The following is a 7,992-nucleotide window of genomic DNA, read 5'->3' as shown; positions in this document are numbered from 1 at the left end:
TCCCAGTTACTCTACTTGGGAGGCTGAGGCAGGAGAATGGCGTGAACCCAGGAGGCGGAGGTTGCAGTGAGCCGAGATTGCACCACTGCACTCCAGCCTGGCGACAGAGACTCCATAAAAAAAAAAAAAAAAAAAATCACTATGAAATCAAAAAGACTCTTCCAAAGAGCTGCATTATTACACGCAATCTATCATGATATACAGTACCATGTTATGTCATGAACATGTGTTGGTGAATTACTAGTGCTTCAAATGGCAATGTTTCATTAAGGAGGCTGTTCTGCTTTACATATCTGAAAATTACTTACAAAGTATCTGTATCTCCTGGCCCAGTGCAGTGGCTCAGGCCTGTAATCCCAGCATTTTGGGCGGCTGAGGCAGGTGGACGACCTGAGGTCAGGAGTTCGAGACCAGCCTGGCCAATATAGGAAAACCCTGTCTCTGCCAAAGATACAAAAATTAGATGGCCATGGTGGCATTCGTCTGTAATCCCAGCTACTCGGGAGACTTAGGCAGGAGAATCGCTTGAACCTGGGAGGCAGACTTTGCAGTGAGCCAAGATCATGCCACTGCACTCCAGCCTGGGGGACAGAGGGAGACTCTGTCTTAAATAAATAAATACATAATAAAACTTGGTTCCTTGTTTGCCATGTGGAATTAGGCAAATCTTTTAACTCCTCTGAGCTTCAGGGTTTTTTGTTGTTGTTGTTGTTTGTTTTTGAGATGGAGTCTCACTCAGTCACCTAGGCTGGAGTGCAGTCGCGAAATCTCGGCTCACTGCAATCTCCACCTCCCGGGTTCAAGCAATTCTCCTGTCTCAGCTTCTCAAGTCGCTGGGACTACAGGCACACACCACCACGACCGGCTTATTTTTGTATTTTTAGTAGAGACAGGGTTTCACCATATGAATCAGGCTAATCTCAAACTCCTGACCTCAGGTGATCCACCTGCCTCGGCCTCCCAAAGTGCTGGCATTAAAGGAATGAGCCACCGTACCCAGCCAAGCTTCAGGGTTTTTTTGCATGTAAAATTAGGATAATTTTTATGTCATAAGGAAGATCAAATGAAATAAGATAGAGGAACTGAGCCAGGCACAGTGTTCAAGACAAGCCTGGGCAACATGGGAAAAATCCATCTCTACTAAAACTATGAAAAATTGGGTGGGCATAGTAGTGTACGACTGCAGTCCCAGCTATTCAGGGGCAGAAGCGAGAGGATCGCTTGGGAGTCCAGGCTGCCCTATATTCTAGCCTGGGCGACAGAGCGAGACCCTGTCTCGGAAAAAAAAAAAAAAGAGAGAGATGAAACTGCTTTGTAAACTGAAGTTACACAAATGTAATTGAAATTCATTTTGTCTTCTCTACATTACTTATCAAGCCACGTCATTAGCTTTTCAATCTTATTTATTTATTTATTTATGTTTGAGACAGGATCGCACTCTGTTGCCCAAGCTGGAATACAGTTGCGCAAACCTGGCTCACTTCAACCTTCACCTTGTGGGTTCAATCGATTCTCCTTCCTCAGCCTCTTAAGTAGCTGGGACTACAGGCGCATGCCACCACAACCAGCTGATTTTTGCATTTTTACTAGAGAGGGGGTTTTCACACGTTGGCCAGATTGATCTTGAACTCCTGGTCTCAAAAGATCTACCCACCTCAGCCTCCCTAAGTGCTGGGATTACAGCACTTTGTAAGCCACCACGCCTGGCCCTTCATTAGCTTTTACTTTGTTGTTTTAAAATAATTTGCAGGAAATAAATTGTTCAGAAAAATTAAGAACTTGATCCAGCACCCACCAACACCCACCCACCCCTACCCCACCCCAACACTCACACACAAAAATGTATTTGCAAATAAATACACAGAATGTATTGAGTGTAAATGGGCCCTCTGAGCACAGTGTGTGGAGAGGGACACCGAACCGCCTCTCAAGAAGACCTAGAAATATGTGTTCCAGGTTAGGTAAGTCACTTTCCAGAGAAATAAGAGAAATATCTGTTTGTGGCTAATATTGGAAGGCAGCCACTCTACCTGTAGCTCCCTTGTCTCTACTACCAAACAACATGCCCAAGCAATCTTACCACCCATTTCAGAAATTTTGGTATATCAAGGAACATACCAAATGGGTTTTTGAAAGGCATGAATCTAGTGTGTTCTTCTGATTTTTACGATACATAAGTGATCTCAACAATGAGAATAAAAAAACCAGGCGTGGTGGCTCACACCTGTAATCCCATCATTCTGGGAGGCCGAGGCAGGTGGATCACTTGAGGTCAGGGGTTCCAAACCAGCATGGCCAACATGGTGAAACCCTGTCTCTACTAAAAATAAAAAAACTAGCTGGGGATGGTGGCTCATGCCTGTAATCCCAGCTACTTGGAAGGCTGAGGCAGGAGAATCACTTGAACCAGGGAGGTGGAGGTTGCAGTGAGCCGAGATTGCGCCACTGCATTCCAGTCAGGACAACAGAGCGAGACTACATCTCAAAAAAAAAAAGAGAGAGAGAGAGAGAGAGAGAGAGAGAGAGAGGATAATAAGAATGAATGAAAAGGCAACCTTACTGACATTTCAAATCCTTAAATTGCCAATTGCTTCTGCCACTTCTCATATGAAGTTATATTTAGACTTTATCCTAAAATGTCCTGATTTTCAGTTTTAATTTCAGTTTTAAATAGTAGCTCACTGTACCTAAGCTATACAAACAATATGGTGTATGTTAAGCACTTGCTTTCCTTCTAGGAGTCTGGAATTTTGATAGGTGTTACGGCAGAGGGTGCCTATATGACTAGTCCCAACACAAAGCCCAAGCACTGAGTTTCTGATGAGTGTTTCTGGTAGACAACATTTTACCCACGTCCTCTGAACCTGTTGCTGGAGGAATTAAGCATATCCTTTGTTGACTCCACTGGGAGGACTCTTGGAACCTTGTTTGTACCTGGTTTCCTCCAGACTTTGTCCCATGTACCTTTCCTTTTGCTGATTTTGCTTTGTGTCCTTTTGCTGTACTAAATCATGCTGTCCATATAACATTAGCCAGGCGCTGTGGCTCATGCCTGTAATCCCAGCATTTTGGGAGGCTATGTCTAGCAGATCACTGGAGGTCAGGAGTTTGAGGGCAGCCTGACCAACATGGTGAAACCCTGTCTCTACTAAAGATAGAAAAATTAGCTGGGCGTGGTGGCATGTGCCTGTAGTCCCAGCTACTTGGGAGGCCGAGGCAGGAGGATTGTTTGAACCCGGGAGACGGAGGTTGCAGTGAGCCAAGATCGCGCCATTGCACTCCAGCCTGGGTGACAGAGCGAAGCTCCGTCTAAAAAAATAAATAAACATACTGAGTCCTGTGAGTACTCCTAGTGAAATGAATCACCTAAGTGGAGGTGATGTTGAGGATCTTAAACTATTGGGAAGTTTAGAGTAAATATAAATTGCAGTCCCTGCCCTCTTAAACTTGTATTCTAGGTCAGCTACATCAGACATATACATGTGATACATTTAAATAACAATACAAGATAGTAAGTGATTAAAGGTTAAGATGAATGACCCTAAAGTCTGAAGAAGTTCAGGCTGAGCACAGTGGCTCACACCCATAATCTCAGCATTTTGGGAGACTGAGGCAGGAGGATCACTTGAGCTTAGGAGTTCTAGACCAGCCTCAGTAATGTCACGAGACCTCATCTCTACTAAAAACCAAAAAAAAAAAAAAAAAGTAGCCAGGCATGGTGGTGAGAGTCTCCAACTCTTGGGAGGCTGAGGTGGGAGGATTACTTGAACCCAGGAGGTAGAGGCCGCACTGAGTTGTGATTGCGCTCCTGCGTTCCAGCCTGGGTGACAGAGGTTAGATCCTGTCTCAAATTTTTTTTTTTTTTTTTTTTTGGAGACAGAGTTCTTGCTCTGTCCAAGGGTGGGAGTTGCAGTGGCGGTTCATCTTGGGCTCCCTGAACCTCCGCCTCCTGGGGTTCCAGCACTCTCCTGCCTCAGGGGGCTCCAAGTAGCATAGGATAGGGTAGTAGGAATGAAAAAAATGGTAGGTAGGTATCTTTCACAGTATTGGAACCAAGGAATAAATTTTTTTTTTTTTTTTTGAGACGGAGTCTCGGCTCTGCTCACCGGGGGCTGGGAGTGCAGTGGGCGCGATCTCAGCTCACCTGCAAGCTCGGGCCTCCGGGTTTACACCATTTCCTGCCTCAGGCCTCCCGAGTAGCTGGGCTTCTGGCGCCCGCCACCTCGCCCTGTGTGCGGCCGTTTTTGTCTTGTTTTAGTAGGATGTGGGGTTTCACCGCTGTTAGCCAGGATGGGTCTCGATCTCCTGGACCTCGTGATCGCCTGGTCTCGCTCAAGAGTGGGATTACAGGCTTGAGCCACGCGGCCCGGACCAAGAATAATTTTTAGCAAAGCCTCAAGGAAAGCCTGTATGGGAGGGCTGGGGAACATCATACAAATGGAAACATTAATGAAGACAGTAAGTGGAGAAACGGGTATCTGACAAGATAGAGGGTCTCAGAATAAGAGTCTTTCCCAAAACACAGCAGTTGCTAGCAACCACCTTTGAAAACAGGCAACTCCTTTTATGTGTTCCAACATTTACCTGGTGCTAACATCTACTCTGCTTTTCATGAGTGCTGGAGTCCAGCATAGTTTTTTTTTGTTTTGTTTTGTTTTTTGAGGTGGAGTTTCGCTTATTTTGCCCAGGCTGAGTGCAATGGCGCAGTCTCGGCTCACCACAACCTCTGCCTCCCAGGCTCAAGCGATTCTCCTGCCTCAGTCTCCTGAGTAGTGGGATTAGAGGCATGCGCCACCACGCCTGGCTAATTTTGTATTTTTAGTAGAGATGGGGTTTCTCCATGTTGGTCAGGCTGGTCTCCGACTCTTGACCTCAGGTGATCCACCTACCTCGGCCCCCCAAAGTGCTGGGATTACAGGTGTGAGCCACTGCGCCCGGCCCACTATGGATTTTCATGCGTGCTGGAGTCCACTATAAATACAGATACGTAAGATTGTATTTATATACCTAAATATTTTATTTAGAAGGCCGACTGAATACACCCTCTGGTAATCTAGATTGACATTCTAGGGCATTCATTTAAAGTTTCATATTAACTGACTCTGCTGTGTTTCCTTGGCATTATAGCTAATCAAGTTGAGCAGGTCAGGTAACAGTTTATACTTATACCTACTATTTCAAAACCATAAGCTCATTCACATTTTCACTGAAGTAACAAATCCTCCATAAACTAGAAAATCTCAAACTGGTGACTCAGAGTTTTGGTTTCGTTTTTTATTTTGTTTATTTTATTTTCCAGATGGAGTCTTGCTCTCTTGCCTAGGCTGGAGTGCAATGGTGTGATCTCAGCTCACTGCAACCTCCACCTTTCAGGTTCAAGCGATCTTCCTGCCTCAATCTTCCGAGTAACTGGGACTACAGGCATGAGCCGCCGCGCCTGGCCTGGTTTGTTTGTTTTTAAATTTTGAGGCCAGGTGCGGTGGCCCATATCTGTGTGATCCCAGCACTTTGGGAGACCAAGGCAGGCCGATTACTTGAGGTCAGGAGTTCAAGACCAGCCAGGCCAACATGGTAAAACCACGTCGATACTAAAAACACAAAAATTAGGCCAGGCACGGTGGCTCACATCTATAATCCCAGCACTTTGGGAGGCCAAAGCGAGTGGATCACCTGAGGTCAGGAGTTCGAGACCAGCCTGGCCAACATGGTGAAATCCCGTCTCTATTAAAAATACAAAAATTAGCTGGGTATGGTGGTGGGCACCTATAATCCCAGCTACTGTGGAGGCTGAGGCAGGAGAATCGCTTGAACCCGGGAGGTGGAGGTTGCAGTGAACCGAGATCTTGCCACTGCCCTCCAGCCTGGGCAATAAGAGCGAGACTCCATCTCAAAAAATAAATAAATAAATAAAAATACAAAAAGTAGCCAGGCTTTGTGGCAGGCACCTGTAGTCCCAGCTACTTAGGAGGCTGAGGCAGGAGAATTGCTTGAACCTAGGAGGCGGAGGTTGCAGTGAGCCAAGACTGTGCCACTGCGCTCCAGCCTGGGTGACAGAGCAAGACTCCTTCTCAAAAATAAATAAATAAATAAATAAATAAATAAAATTTTGAGCTGGGCATGGAAGCTGAGGCAGGAGGATCCCTTGAGCCCAGGAGTTTGAGACCCCAGTGAGCTATAATTCTGACACCACACTTCAGCCTGGCTGACAGAGCGAGACCATGTATCTAAAAATAATGAAAAAACAATGATTTTTGAGCCAATAACTCTTAGACAATAGATTTCACATAAAATTTAGAATTCTGGTTTCTCTTGAAAAACTTAAAAAATCTGGCAATGTTAAGCTTCACATTCCTGAAAGGCAAAAATTAGTGGGAGCTAGCTGGGTGCTGTGGCTCACGCCTGTAATCCCAGTGCTTTGGGAGGCTAGGGTAAGTGGATTGGTTGAGCCCAGGAGTTTGAGATCAGCCTGGCCAACGCAGTAAAACCCCATCTTTACAAAAAATACAGCACTATGGTGGTGTGCACTTGTGGTCCCAACTACTCAGGAGGCTGAGGCAGGAGGGCCACTTGAGCCCTGGAGGTTGAGGGTGCAGTGAGCCATGATTGTGCCACTGTACTCCAGCCTGGACGACAGAGAGACCTTGTCTCAAACAGAAAAAATATCAGCTCAGTGGGAGCTGAGTAACAGCTGTCCTGTTCAATTGCAGGATGCAACTCTCTAGCTTCTCATAGTTTCCATCATTCACATCACACATGCATTTTTGCATGCCACACAACCCATGCATGGAACCCATATATGTTATATGCCTGACTACTGTTGCTATTGGAAGTTTTGGCCACTGCATTAAACTATAAACTCCATCTTACTCCCCACTATAATCCTGACACCCCATTCATTGCTTGATACATTGTCTGTTTCTTAATATCTATTCACTGAACAAATGAATGAGTAATATGTGCCACATTGTGGACTCAATTCAGGGAGATGATTAATCGTTCAGAATTGTTTTTCCTTATTAATACAGAGATTGGATAACAATTGTTACTTGTCTCATCCCTCCCTTCCAACCATATCTTTCAATTTGTTTTTCTTTTTTTAGGTTTTCTGCCTTTTTCAAAATCAGCCATTTCCTCACTGGTCTCTACATGTGCCTTTTTTGTTTTTTTTGTTGTTTTTTTTTTTACTAATTTTTTTAGTTGAAAAGAGGTCCTTAATATCTGTCATTGGTCCATACTTCAAATCTAGAATCTCTCAAATTGAAGGTTTGAAGAGTTCCTTAAAAGGCAAGTAGGGCCGAAATATCAAAAAAAAAAACTATTTGATGGTAGGCAATGTGGTAAATAAATATGGGTTAAAGTGATAAAGTGACTGAATGTCCTGGATTAGTTAGCACAGTACCCAGCTCCTTCTTTTTGTCCTGGTGAACAAAAAATGGCTCAGATTCCATTCAAGATTAAGTGTTCTGAAAGTTCTTACAATCTGAAAACTGGGAGACTCTCACACTAGGTGGGATGGCTAGCAGGGTTGGGATCTCATCTAGGCACATTATAAGGCCAGGGTAATACCAAGACACTATTTTTTTTCTTTCTTTCTTTACTTTTCTTTTTTTTTTTTAAAGAGACAGGCTCTCATTATGTTACCCAGGCTGGATTCCAATTCCTGAGCTCAAGTAATCCTCCTGAGTAGCTAGGACTTCAGGTGTGCACCACTGTGTCTGAAGGCACTGTTTTTTCTTTTTTGATACAAATTTAGGAAGATGTTAATTCACAACAGTCTTCAGACTGAGATATAATTCCAAGGGGCAGAAGATGTGAGTTTAGAGCACTAAAAAATGAGATTCCAGTAGAGTCAGAAATCTGAAATGGCATTACAGGTGTAAGAGAGAAAAACAAGATTTATTGAGCTCTGTCATGTTGCAGGCATCATGCTGGAGGCTTTAGATGTACTCTTTCATTTTGTAATTTTTTTTTTTTTTTTTTTTTTTTTTTTTT

This window comes from Rhinopithecus bieti, unplaced genomic scaffold (assembly GCF_001698545.2).
Source record: "Rhinopithecus bieti isolate Rb0 unplaced genomic scaffold, ASM169854v2 scaffold_5341, whole genome shotgun sequence".
Taxonomy (NCBI): Eukaryota; Metazoa; Chordata; class Mammalia; order Primates; family Cercopithecidae; genus Rhinopithecus; species Rhinopithecus bieti.
Note: the sequence above shows the minus strand (reverse complement) of the source record.